The sequence below is a fragment of the Protopterus annectens genome, chromosome 1.part0, assembly GCF_019279795.1.
Source record: "Protopterus annectens isolate FY-2018-M chromosome 1.part0, PAN1.0, whole genome shotgun sequence".
Taxonomy (NCBI): Eukaryota; Metazoa; Chordata; order Ceratodontiformes; family Protopteridae; genus Protopterus; species Protopterus annectens.
In genome coordinates, this window is record NC_056725.1 from 1,037,688,486 (window position 1) to 1,037,703,539 (window position 15,054).

Sequence of the window (15,054 nt, forward strand, 5' to 3'; positions counted from 1 at the left end):
TCCTTCTAGAGAGGTTATGGTGACTTGACATGTCTCTCAATACTTAAACAGTTACTGTAAATAAATATAATTCCCTGGTAAAATATATGACACTTGATATGGTCTTTGTAAATGTGAAGCAGAAATACATACAGACATGAACAACTGATGATATACCATATTTTCTTAAAAATATATGCAGTAGATCGATGCAAACTGCTCATACTTGGTAAAGACCTATTGAGGGTTGGGAGCTACCAAATAATATCACTAATAAATCTTGAAGAAAAAATCTCAGGCATTTGGACTTGCAACTCCAAACAATATTTGCAAGCATTATCAGTAGCTCACAAATGAGTTTCATGTCAGGCAGAACAAGCTCTGGCCATGCTTGCACTCTGAGAGCACTCCTTTAGTTGTGCTATATTCCTCAGTTTGCAGTATTTGTGGACTTCATAGATTTCACAAACACATCTGACTCAGTCTACTGGGACTATGTTTGAGATTTTATCAAAGCCTGAAGAATCCCTCATGATTTTAAAACCTATTTTGGTGTACACTGTAACAATCATTATAACTTCCTTCCCAGAAATTCTATGACCTCTATGTCATTTACATTAGCCAGTGGAACATACAAATATGGGTTGAACCAACCATCAGGAAATATACTGGCTCTAAATAGAGGTGCATGCATGTCCTTTCTGTCTTAGATTTCATGTGATTTGCCAATTCCTGTCCCTCTTCCTTTAGGATATTGAACCCTGCCTTGAGAGCTTCAACTGGACAAGTCCATTTAGGGCTCAGAGTATACGTCTACCTCTAAGTGATGTGATTTGCTCATGATAATCTGTTCCTTGTCACGAAACCTATGAAATGATAATGAGTATGTCTCTATTCCTTCAGGACTTCATTCACTCTTCAGTTTAACATGGCTATGACTTTATGTTTCTTTGTGAAACAGGGCACAGTGTTGTGTAAGTGTCAAGCTCTTCCTCCATCACGTGTTTGATGCAAAAGTCTGCCTATTCTGTCTACACCACTTTATCTTCAGGCTAGTAGATTTAAATTAAAGTCCCCCCAGGGAGTAAGTATTTGTTGATGTTTGCAAATGGCACCACCTAAAACTTCTATTACTGTCCAGGATCCACATTTTAAAAGTTTTGTAATGCTTTTTCTTTATTATACAAACCAAACAGCAATCGCGTGAACCTCTGATGGCAATAGAACGCTGGATACAACCAAATTCAAGACACGGCAATCCGCTCAAATAAAACCAGTAAAGCTTTTATTCCACAGAGTAAGCCAAATAAGAATAGCAATTAAAAACCTTTTTAAACCTTTACATTGCTTATCATTGGTTGTTAAACTCAAGGTCTCACATGATGTGTTTTAAAGTGGTAGGTACATACAAATGTATACTCCTGGAAACCACAACAACTACAAATTAGTCCTTTCATCATCAAAACATCAAAATATATTAAAAATATATTAAAAATTGTATTAAATTTTTTAAAAACATTGCATGACATCTCGTTACCCTGACACATACTAAAGAAATACTTCAAACTCTCTAAACATAAAATATCCATCCATTAACCATGGAAAGAAGGGAAGGAACCCAGATATATGACACATAGAAACAAATGAAAGTAAATCCAGATGTAAAACAACTAGCGACAAACCAAAAAATAAAAAATAAACATGAGAAAACACACATAAACAACAAAATAGTACATGGCAACATATAACATGAGTATTTTAAAAACACTTGGAAAGCGCCTCATCCGCATCCCCATTTACACTGAAACTACATGACTAACGAAGGAAAGAAAAGGCTCTAACGTGCTCTATGTAAATGTCTACTCTTCAAGAAAGGCTTAATCTGCACTTTATCATTGAGGCCAGGTGGTGTATCTGACCTCAATCTTATAATCCACCTGGTTTCATGTTCTAATGTGCGGTTGATCAGGTCCCCTCCTCTAAAACCTTGTAATACATACTGAATTACTCGGAACCTAAAAGTGTGATCTGTGCCCGCCACCTTGTTATGCCTAGCCAAGGCATTAACTTCCGATCCCACTCTGATATGGTAGTTGGTCTTCCCTATATAGTAAGCAGTGCATGAATTACAGGTGGCCATGTACACCACATTTCTACTCTCACAACTCGTGTTGGTGCTAAAATTGAATATCCGTCCTGTAATGGGGTGCTTGAAGGACATATCTTTATTTATGAAGCCACATTGATTACAATGGCCACAGGGTACTGTGTTCCTATTCTCTGTAGTCTTATCCTGTGTAGGGTATTTGGGTCTACATAATATACTCTTTAGGTTGGGATGGTTCTTGTAAGCTAAACTATATCACTGACCTCCCTGTTTGACTTTAAAATTCCCCAATGCTTATTCATGGCTTTTCTCACTTCTAAGCTCTTCTTACTAAAAGCAAGATTCGCCCTGACTTCTGTTGTGGATGGAACAGCACTGTTGGTTTGTGCCATTTGTTCCATGAAATAAGGTCTTGCACTGCTATATCCACTAATTGAATAGTTTCTGAAATTTCTTTATCTTTGTAACCTCTCTCAAGGAATCTAACTCTCATTTCCTCCACTCCAACATCATAGTTTTCCTGTTCTAAATTGAGTCTGGACACTCTCATGAATTGCCCTTTGAGGACATTATCAAAACATGCTGGGGTGCATGCTTTGTCTATGTAAAGGTTATTCTTATGGCATGCTCCTATCAGAAAAGTTCATGGTAAATTTCAAAAATTCCGTAGTTGTGTCTAAATAAGATACAAAGTCCAAAAGTGGGTTGTTACAGAGATATAAATCTTCAAGATGTGCCCATAGCTACGCCATCTCTTTGCAGGTAGACATCTTCTTGGAAGGCAAAAACGTTGTTTGTTAAGACTGTTTCAAGTAATAGCATGATAAGATCTATTTTCCTATTTTTAAATATTCAGTTATAAGTTTTATAGTCACTAAAAAATAGTTTTGTTCTTTATCCAAAAGACGCGTCTGGGAGTAAAGGTCTAGAAGAAACTGTTTACTATCTTTCAGAATCTTCCTATTTTCACTTACTATAGGTCTCAATACATTCTCCAAATAAATCGACAGAGGTTCAGTTACCCACCCTTGACCTGCCACAATGGGTCTTAGTGGTGGGTCTGTATGATTTTTATGAACTTTAGGAAGTCCCTGGATAACTGGTATAATGGGGTTCTTCACCTTAAAATAATCATAAAGTTGTTGTGTTATATCAAATGACATAACAAGATCATCTAAGATGTTATAAACACCAAAGACCATCTCAACTAAAATATCATGTGTTATCTTTATGTAGGTTTGTCTGTCCTCAAGCATCTGAATCATCAAATCTAACCTTAATTGTAAATTACGATAAACAGGCTGGTTGACCTTCTTTGTCCAAAAAAAATTATGGGCTATGGGGGGGGGGGGCAGGGGCAGGTAAAGGTAGAGACCACACCTAGACTCTCTCCTAGATCAGGTTTAGCTAGCTACCATTCCCCTGCAATCAGCGCTGGACTCTCACTCTATCATATTGCATCCAGCCTGTGCCTGCTGTTGCTTATTCCCAATACTTATATTTAGTTCAGTGACATTATGACCCTACCCAGTTTGTTTTAAAGTCATTAAACAGTCTGTTTACAGCCGTGAATGATACTCAATCAAAAGCTTCATATAGCTGAAAGCTAAGCAAATTGAGCTGCTGCCCCATCGATATAGAAGGTCCGTAGTAATCCGCCTGTTTAAGCAAACCTCAAAAAGTGTCCTCTGGACCTGTAACTTAAGTTGAAATCCATAAGAAAATTAGTGTCCCAGTCACACAAACTTTTAAATCTCCCATTACGCTTGCTCGTCCTGCAAAAAAAACAGATGGGACGCAAATCAATATTTATTCGCTCTCGCCTCTCACATCCCTCAGCACGCAGCAATCCGCAAAGTAAAACGAACACACAGCCTTCTAGTTTCAGTGATAGGAGCGCGGAAGGGCTTACAACAATAAACTAATAAAATCCTTTAACAAACCAAACAGTGGGCCGCCAAGAACCATCTTAAACAGCAGTTGGTCGAGCACTGTCAGAGCAGCTGAGCTGTACATAAATAGTAGCATATTATTCCCCACAACTGGCCGCGCTTTCGCATGCATTGCTTAAAGGATGTCAGAGCGCGTTGTTTAAACAGTTACATTAAACACTGGTTGTTAATAATTAATTGCATTGGCATGTAAAATATGTATAAATGAAAAAATTTTTACTGCTGATGATTATTTCAACAGTAGTTTAGCGGGCTGTTTTAAATAAAACCAAATTACCACTCAATGAGGAATAAGAATTTCATATGATAACAAGAAAATATTTTCAGCCAGAAATATAAGGTACAAAAAATCCAGATTTTAAACAACAAAATTAAAAAAAAACTGAGTTTGTATTTCTTTAGTATGTGTCAGGGTAACGAGATGTCATGCAATGTTTTTAAAAAAATTTAATACAATTTTTATATTATTTTTAATATATTTTGATGTTTTGATGATGAACTAATTTGTAGTTGTTGTGGTTTCAAGGAAGGAGTATACATTTGTATGTACCTACCACTTTAAAACACATCATGTGAGACCTTGAGTTTAATAAAAAAAAAATAAGCATGTAAAAGGTTTAAAAGTTTTAATTGCTATTCTTGTATTTGTAATAATGCTATCAAGAAGCCCTTACAAAAAAAAGCTTACTGGAATAATTTGAAAGCTTTTTTTGTATTTATTTGAGCTATGATTGCCGGTCTTCTAATTTGCTGTATCCAGCGCTCTATTGCCATCAGGAGTTCTCACGATTGCTGTGCTGTTTGGTTTGTTACATATTGAGCTGCAACGCTCCTTCGCCTAATCTGTTTTCTTTATTATGCCCTAAGGAATGTTCCTGCTTTGGTCTCCTCCAGACAGCTAATTAAAGTACAAATACTGCTGCAGTTTATAAAATAACTGAAGCATGGAATAGCAAACTGCAATAACTGAAGCGCAGAATAAGCTGCAGCATAATATGTGCCAATCCTTTGATGAGACATGGAGACTATTATAAATGTTTTGCTTTGTATCAGGTACGACTCTGCTCCCACCAAGGTAGATCCACTACTACAGGCTAGGCTGGAAGCTAGTATTCTTTAGAGGACTCTTTGGACGGCAACTTCCAGGTATGCATGAATCTTCCTGTCTACCTTAAAAGGCTGGCAGGTGATAAATGGCACATATTTAACCCTTAGATCCACATGCTGCCATAGCAGCTTGACTGACATCACATTATGCCTTTATAGGAATTTGTTACACTTATCAATGAAAACAAACATGCTCAGTGGAAGATTAAGAAGACAGAGAAATCATAAGCCAGGCTGATATATACCAGCATGTGGATGGAGGGTGAATCATAAGCCAGGCTGATATATACCAGCATATGGATGGAGGGTGAATCATAAGTCAGGCTGATATATACCAGCATATGGATGGAGGGTGGGTATCTACAGCCTTTATAATAAGCATTCTATTCTAAGGAGGACTTCTAACTGTATCTGTAGCTCCGTATATTTTATCTTTCACTTGCCTCTAGTTATCATTTTTAAAAAACAAAAAAACTAGTGGTCTTAAAACTGTTGATGAACTCAGTCACAATAATTTTCAAAAATCATGAAACCCAGGTAGTGTTCCAAAGCTACAAGCCTTTATTCATCACAGACAGGTGATCCTCAGCTGTGTATGGCAGAAGCTGAGAGGCTCTTTATTCAAATGGCTTTAATCTCGCAGTATAATAGAGAATCCAGGCAAGTTATATTGGACTTCTTGGTGCTTTTCTTCTTGATGAGTACTGGACTGCAGTCCACAGTATGACAGAGGCTGCTTTCAGCAAGTATCCTGCTGTGTTTGGTCTGTGGAGGTTACTAATAAATGTCATAAATTCTTGGACTGTCCAGTTGTACAGTCCCTTTGAGAATCAGTTTAAAAATTTTGGTCCCAGTCATATTCTAGGTCACAATTCTAGTACTCCCTGGTGTGTATATTTGAAGTTTTAGTTTCCATAATCTTATTAGACTTTTTGTAGCACTAGGCAGTGGTAGTGAGGATGATACAGGATGTAGCAGCTGTCAGGTAATATATTGCTTCTAATCTGAGGCAGTTGAGTCCTCATTGCCACAAATTTGATGTCATTTGTCAAGTAACAAAATATATTGCTTATTGAGCAGATAGGATGTAGCAAACCAATTGAAATGGCAGTGAATATGAAGATCTTAGAGGTTCACAGACTTATGGGAAAAGTTTATATAGGTTAGCTGTCCTCTGTCAGATATGTAACAGAGTACAATATTTATAGCTCTCAATGAATCAAAAATACATCTCAACAGAATCTGGGATCAATTCAGAAATAATCATGGACAATAAGGGACAATTTTCAAATATTGGTAATATTAATTTGAGCCATAGACAGAATAAAAATGTGAATTAATATATGTTTTCTGAAGTAAAAGTAGACTATGACTCTAATTATTGTCATTATTTATTTAGTGCAGTTTGCCACCTTTTCTCCAAAAGTCATCAGTATTAGGAGGGTTTAAGAGGGACACAGGTAAAATTTGAGTTAGTATCAGGGATATCCCTGAAAATCAGCAACAGTCGAGATGCATGATTAAATGAGAGACTTCACCTTTGGTTTAGGTCAGTATAGAGGTCTGCATATACAAACATTTACCCTCCTTTCTGAGCTGGGTAACACAGAGGCAGTCCACAAGTATGGGATATATTCTGAGAGAATTAGTCATTAATAGTAAGGTATAGCTTCATAGGTTCATAGGTAGGTACTAGGCTATCTGCCTGAAGGCATTTTTAAGCCTAGCCAGAATGTGTTAGCTTTCACCGCCCCCTTAGATTAGTTCCCTGTGCCTCTGTCCATCAGATCCACTGAAGTGATCCCCGGGGTAAACTTTCTGTTTCCCATCCACTCGTCAAGGTTTCTTTTCAAGAGTGTTAGCGAGGAGCTTTGCCTAATGTAGATTGTGATCTTGTTCTAAAGCATGATAAGTCTCTGGGACAGGAATCTATCCCTCCAGCACGTCCTGTTTATTGTTGTTGTGAGGTTTAGATCCCTAGAACGTGTGGCTCGAGGGGATAATGTTTTCTTTAGGTGGAGCATGTCCATCAATTCTGGGTTGGACATGGCCTTGTATGTCAGGCAGAGATCACCTCTGAGTAGGTGGTATGCAACTGAGTACAGCTGGAGTTTCTTCATTTGAGTTGCATAGGGCATCTGTTTGAGGCCAGTGATCCTCTTGGTGAGGTACCTCTGTGGTTTTTCCAGCTGTTGCAGGTGTCTTGTAAGGTACATCCCAAATGGGGCATTGTACTCTATGATGGGTCTGATGAGTTATGAGTAGAGGGGCAGAATGACCGCTTTTGATCTGGATGCAAACCCTTTTGTGATTAGGTGGGCCACATAGAAGGATTTTCTAACCACTTTGGCAATGCGATTATCAAAGGTGAGATTACTATCTACTTGGGTCCCCAGATCCCTTATTACGTCTTCCGTATTTAGGGGACTACCACCTATGTGGTAGTTTGTGGGTACTTTGTTTTTTCCAAAGGAGATGCCTATGCACTTTTTGGCATTTAGCTTGAGGCCATGATTTTGACACCAGGTATCTGTCTCAGTGAGACCCTTTTGGAGGATGTCTGTATCAGCCAGAGAGTCAATTATAGCCTCTAGTTTGCAGTCATCTGCGAACTTGGTCAGCCATAGTCCTCCTGTGCTTGCCTGTACCTCTGAGAAGTATATGCTGAACAGGAGGGTTCCCTAGACTGAGTCCTGGGTAATGCCACTTGTAACTATTTTAGAGTCAGACCTAGCTCCCGCAACTCTCACCATGTGGGTTCTGTCCATGAGCTAGTTGGTAACGCATCTTGTGATGTAGAGGTTTATGTTCAGGCTGGTGAGCTTGTCTATAATACCAGAATGGGGAATGGTGTCGAAGGCCTTGGTGAGGTCTAGGTAGGCTGTGTGTACCACCTTTCCCTCATCTATAGCCTTGGTAACTGTCTCAAAGAAGTCCACCAGGCTTAGGAGGCATTATCTGCCCTTAACAAAGCCGAACTGGGGGGGGGGGTCCAGTGTTTGGATGTTCCCAATGTCTCTGTCAATGAGTTCCATGATGATGCTCTCCATAGCCTTGCAGACCAAGCTAGTCAGGCTTATAGTGTGATAGTTCCTGGGGTCTGTTGTGGCTCCACCTTTGTGGAGCAGAATAACTGTTGCTGTGAGCCACTCTATGGGTATGTAGACTGTGGAGAGGCTGAGTTTGAACAGTGTGTTCAGGTGAGGGGTAAGTTCATCTTTGAGCTCATGTAGGACGCAGCCTGGGACACTGTGTGGTCCCACTGATGCTGTGTTTTTGGTTTTGGAGAGGGCTGTTTTAACCTGAGTGTCTGTGATTTCAGGGACTCTACATTCTTCTGGTATGGTTATGGGCCCTTTTGGGGGTGAGAGAGGGATGAAGTTTGCGCTGAACCTGTCTGCCAGGATGTTGGCGATATCGGTCGGTTCAGTGTATTTTGTGCCATTCTGCACTAACTCTGAGCAGATCTGAGCATTGCCACTTAGATTCTTGACATAGCTAAAGAATGCCTTGTGGTTATCTTTGGAGTCCTTGGCAATTTTTCTTTCAAAGCTCACCTTAGATGATTTTATGCGGGATCATAGTTTCTTGCTGATACTGATCAGGGAGGTCTTCCCTTCTTGGGATTTTACTCTTTCTGTACTAGTTTCCTCCTTCTATTGTATAGCTTGTTTATGGCATGAGTCCACCAGACTGATTTCCTTTTCTTGGAGGAGTGAGTCTTGGTTTTGCTTGGGATGGCACGATCCATGCATTCTTGTAGGTGCCTGTAGAATGCATTAGTAAAGGATTTTGCAGCTTGGACAGTGTTATCCTTCAGCATGGGGGCTTTGAAACTGTCCACCTCAGTCTTAAGTAATGTGAAGTTTGCTTTTGAAAAGTTTTTCATGGTGGTTTTCTTGTCCAGGGGTGGGGCAGAATGTGGATATCCAAAGTGATTTGTTTATGGTCAGATCTAACCAGCGAGGGGTCAAACACCAGGACATGGAATTTGTATTTGAGCTCCCTACTTTTTGAGTATGTATGAACCCTGGGAAGGGAGCCCACATATGCAGAGTTCTTTGATGTTCCCATGAAGTTGTTCAAATGAAGCATGCTATTTAATGTAATGTAGGTCTGATTGTGGTTATATTATGAGGCATAATGTATATCTCATAATGTGACCACAATCATGTAGGATATATGACACTAATTTTAGTTACTTACAACTGTCATCTTAATAAATGTACCGTTCTACTAAGGCTAATTAATAACAATCTGCTTTTGGACTTTTTATCTGCATTTACTTATATTATAGTACCTCTCATGTTCTGAACCTTTTTTTAGCATTCTGTAATTAGCTAGCTTCTCTTTAATGGTTAATTTGTTCATCTCATCTTATGTCCTGAAACAGTGTCCAGTACATTTGTATTTTTTATTATTTATTTTGTTTTTTTATTTATCCTTTATTGACTGGCAGTCCCACTAGGTTAGCAGCCTCTTTTTCAGGGGAGATCTAAGGTGATATTTATAATACTAGTGGAAATTTGGCCAGGGAAGAGCGGAACTTCCCCTGCTCTTTTTGATAGCTCTGTGGGATCTCTAACATCCACTTGGCTTGCATCAACTTGGGCAGATGGGCCTCTGTTTGATGTCTAATCCGAAGGGTGACACACTCAGGAGTGCAGCACCCCCTTATACTGCACTGTTGTTTTCATATTTATGTTTTCTGTTTTATACTTATCCTGTCCAATCTAAGTTGTTACCTTTGTTTACTGCATGACTGAAGTAAAAAAAAAATCCAAATTAATTAAATTTGCTTTTGGTTCAATAATATCCCTGAAAAAGCAAACATTACCCCATGTGGGTTTCTTCCTTGAGAAAGATGTCTCCATACAATTATTGGGAATATATCTGAACTCAAATTTGACCAATTTGTTAAGGTGTACTATCAAAATTTAGAAACATATTTGTTCGACTAATGACTTACTCAAAAAAAAAAGCCAAAAATGAAAGCATTTTATAATCAAAACAATGCAAGTGGTAATGTGCATAATTCGAAATTTGATATTGTCGACATTACCCAACATACGTTGACTTCCGCTGATTTCCTACCAACACCCCCCTGCTTATTATATATGCAAACTCTGAGATTGCACTACAGTGAGAAAAAGGGTAAAATTCCCAATCCTCACTGTAGTGTGATCTCCAATCAAAATATTGACCTCATATGAGCAAATGCACACTAGCATTCACTGTTGTGGATTCGAACATGTACGGCTCAACATCACGGAAACCTGGAACCACGATTTTGACCTTCCAAGTTTTGCATAACTGCCGTACAACATTTTGATAGTAAACCATAATTTAAATGTACTGTGATTCATACAAATTAGAACCCCATTATTCTGTATTTCTAATCTGGTTATGAGTGAATTTGCTTGGCTGGTTACCTCCTGAAGAGTTCTGCTTCCCACTTTTGTGATGCATTCTACACTGTAATGTCAGTTTCAGTCACTTCATCTAGCTACATTAAGCATATAATACAAATGCCAGATTTGGTACTTTGTACTCATCACAGGCCTATCTGTATGCCTTACATAGGCACTACTCTTGCTAGAAATGAATCAACAACTTGCTATGGGACATTTAAAAATTGCTCAAAATGTCTTACATTACTTTGATAAATGCTGATCCATAGAACCATTAACAGAATTATATATTCACATTTGAAATAGCCTTTTTATTTTATTTTTCTCTAGGTAGTCTGACACAGCCCATGGCCCACTTTCATGGCAGACCCATAAAATCTCCATATAGAACAAGTACAAATAAGTACCCATAGAACAACTTGCATCATTAGAATTTAAACAGGTAATTTTACAGATAATAAATTAGCATGTAAGTCATCACTCCCTGACTTAAGGGCCAAGGAAGGGCACAGAATGTTTACCACCATATGGGGGAATCTGTAGGTGAGACTATACTAGCTGGAAATATGTGCATGTATTTCTACATGAGAGTTGAGCTCACAAAGAAGCTTTGATGGCTTGAATAGAATTCTTTTCTTAGATTTGTCTGAGCAAGGAATTCTACAAGTTGGGTAGAATATGTAAGAAGGTACAATCCCCCAGCTTTGGACTAACTAGTAAAGAGTGTAAAGAAGCGAGGAAATGGAAGTGAATAAGGTCTGATGGAGACTATTAAATTAAAGAGAGGTTAAAAGTTGGCAGGGGAATTGGGGTTGTCAAAATGGTTAAGGTGTTTACCTCACAAACAAGAAGTACAGGGTTTGTTTCTCACTAAGGGAAAATGGCTAAACTTAAAATGGTCCACACAAGCAAGCTAACCTAGTACTTACCTACAATCTCATCAAGAACAGAGGTGCATCTGGCTGAAGAATAACTTAAGCATAGGAGACCTGGATATAGGGCAGCCAGTTAAGCTTTCACAAAATGGCAGATTAAATGAATATCTTTCTCCATTTTTAAATACATTTTAAAGGCAAAAGGCAGAAGCAGTCTCTAGTTCAGATACTCATGTGAATAAGTCACAACTTCAGTACTCTTCAAACTCAGCTCAGCCACACTGATTACCTCCTGCTGATGCAGGACCCATTGCTGCTTTGCTCAGCTTGCACCACTTCCAATAACTCATTAACACCTATGTGGCATGGAATGTCACACTTCTAGGAGCCTGCACACATCTTGCATTCCAGAGCATTTTCTGAAAAATAAACTTAAAAAGCATAAGTTAAACAAGTGTTAATATTTTGTGAACAATAAAAGCTATTAAAACTATACAAATAGCAATATTATCAGTAAGAAGTATTCTTTACAGTGATAATAGTCAGTGCATTCATAGTCTTTCCATAAGTACTATAATATATTAGAATGCACACAAACCCCAAATTATAGTCTCTGCTATACTTTTGCAAATTGTCATATCTTGGAAACCGTACAACCTAGACATATATTGCTGGAACATTTTTTTACTGGAAATAACTTTCAAATGACAACAAGAAATTCCTCTAGGAGTGTGTGTTTTTGAGATATTTATAGAAATATGAAACATGCTTAAATGTATAATTATCAATATAAATAACACAAAATATGGTTCAAGATGTGCAACTTACAGGGCAAATATCAAGGAAACCTTTCTTCAACAGTTTGTAAGTCACTTGTTTTTGAAGTATTAAGTACATACACAGATATTTTCATAATTGCTACACAACTAGCAGCATCTCAGGTATAGTGAGGTGTAAAAGGACACTTACAATGAATTTTCCTGTCTCCACCATGGCATATCACACCTTGCCCCTCAACATCATGTAAGTGTCTCAGGTATGAAAATATGAATATAAATATGAAAATATGAATAATAAATGACAAGCAGTGGCTAATTTCTCTGCTGTAGGACATCCTAGATTAACAATCTTGGTGTCATTTTGCTAATAACTCCTTGTCCTTTCTAATACTGCCAATTATTATCTGGTAAGTCACTTAGTTAAAGAAGCCAGACCCAAAAAGGTCTTGAAATGATAAGAAGCTTTGAATGTGAACTGAGGATATACAAGAAAGGTGCTATTAGGCTTAAATGAGTTAAATGCAAATAAATCACTGTAGAAATATCTACATTTAAGCCCTATCTCAGTCACAATAATACATATATAACTGTTAAACCATCATACTGTAATTAAGACACCACATAATTCTAATTTTACACACCAGTAAAAACCGATATTCCTAAAACACTCATATGCAATCCCTTACCGACTTTTAGTTTTTTCTGTGATAAATAGATATTTACTTATTTTCACTAGCTGTAAACAATATTGACCTATATCTATTTATTTGTGTCACCTAATAAGTTATTGTTACATTATGTGGAACTAGTACAGCCTTATTATTACAAGTTTTCCAACTGTCAAAATGAGTGTGCAGCTTGAGAGTTCAGATGCACTTGTTCACTTAAGCATTAATTGACTACAAAGAAAGTTTTATGTTTCCCTCCTCCGCATAGCTTTTTTCACAATACATACCACTGCATTACAACTGCTTCTTTTCCACACTCTATACTATTACCACTAACAGTAATCTCATGCAACATGCCTTTCCATCTTATCACTCCTACATACAGAATGCATCCACAAACCCAGAAAATAATAATAAAAAAAAAATGCAATTCCAGCTACTTGTTCATAGGTTGGTACTAGGCAATGGGCCCTAGGGCCTATACAAGCCTAGCCAAACAATTTCCTGGATATTTCTTCCCACAATATTTACTTTCCTGGACCCCTGTCTAGTAGGGTGACTGACGTGATCCCCGGGGTGAATTTCCTATCTCCCATCCAATCGTCAAGGTTCCTTTTGAAGAGGGCCAAGGAGGTGCTCCGCTTGACATGTATGGGCAATCTATTCCAGAGTATGAGGAGTGTCTGGGTCAGGAACCTATCCCTTCAGCATGTTTTGTTCATTGTGATGACAAGGTTTAGATCCCTGGAGCGTGTGGCTCTGAGGGATTGGGATTTCTTTAAATGAAGCATGTCCAGCAGCTCGGGGTTTGACATGGCCTTGTATGTTAATCAGAGATCGCTTCTGAGTAGGTGATAAGCCACAGAGTATAGCTGGAGTTTTTTTAGATGGTCAGCATAGAGCATCTGCTTCAGGCCTGTGATTCTTTTAGTGAGGTATTTCTGTGGCCTTTCCAGCTGTTGCAGATGTCTTGTGAGGTACATACCAAATGAGGTGTTGTACTCTATAATTGGTCTAATGAGAGATGAGTACCGTGGGACAATTACCTCCTTTTTTCCTTAGTAATGAGGTGTGCCACATAGAAGGATTCCCTGACTGTTGTGGCGATGTGGTTATCGAAGATGAGACCACTGTCCACCTGTGTCCCTAAGTCTCTCTTCACACTTTTGGTGTTTAGTGTACTGCCACTTATGTGGTAATTCATGGGTACATGGTTTTCCCCAAAGGGTATAACTATACATTTCTTGGCATTAAGCTTGAGCCCATGGCTCTGGTACCAAGCATCTGTTTCTGTAAGGCCCTTTTGTAGAATATCCACATCATATCTCCTGCACTATACCACACTACTTTAACTGACATCTACAAATACTAATAGACCATACCTAATTTTATAATGCACAAAAGGCTGTACCCCTTCATAAAACAATATCTAGTTTCAACACAACATTTCTTAATTTACTGGATCACCATATACCACCTCATCCAAGAAGAGTTAAGCTAAAACCAGACCCATGATTAACTAAAGAAACAAAACAACTTATGACCTTAAAAGGCAAAGCATGGGCAGATAAGTTTGAAAACAACACAGATTGCCTATTTAACCTTTATACATCTTAGAAACCTTCCTGAACACAATATTAAATCAGACAAGCAATCCCAATACCAGCCTCTCCAACACAAATATCAGAGCAATCTAAAAAAATTCTGGTCCACCATTAATAGCCTCCTTTATCCTGGCCAATCCAAAAAGTCCTCACCCGTAACAACAACCAAAGACAGCATTGCTTCCCAATTCAGTTCCCTTTCCATTTTATACAAACTGTTCTCTCCTAACTCAAGGATACTTCAGCCTCCCCAACCCATCCACCCACTATCCCACAAAAACCTGAAACTCAGCCAGGCCCATTTAGTTTCCAGCGTGTCCTAACAGCAAGTACAAAAAGACTATCTGTGCACACTAAAATCAACCATTTCAGCAGCAGATAGTTTATCTATTGAGTATTTTAAAATAGCAGCAGACACCCTTGACTCTACTCTATCCTTATAAACCCTTTGGTCACAGAAAAACTATGACCTACTCCTATGAAAAAAAGTATTTTATTGTACACAGAGGGGACACATCCACAGAATTCACCGAGTACAGACATGTCTCTATCATAAAACCTCAATAATAATC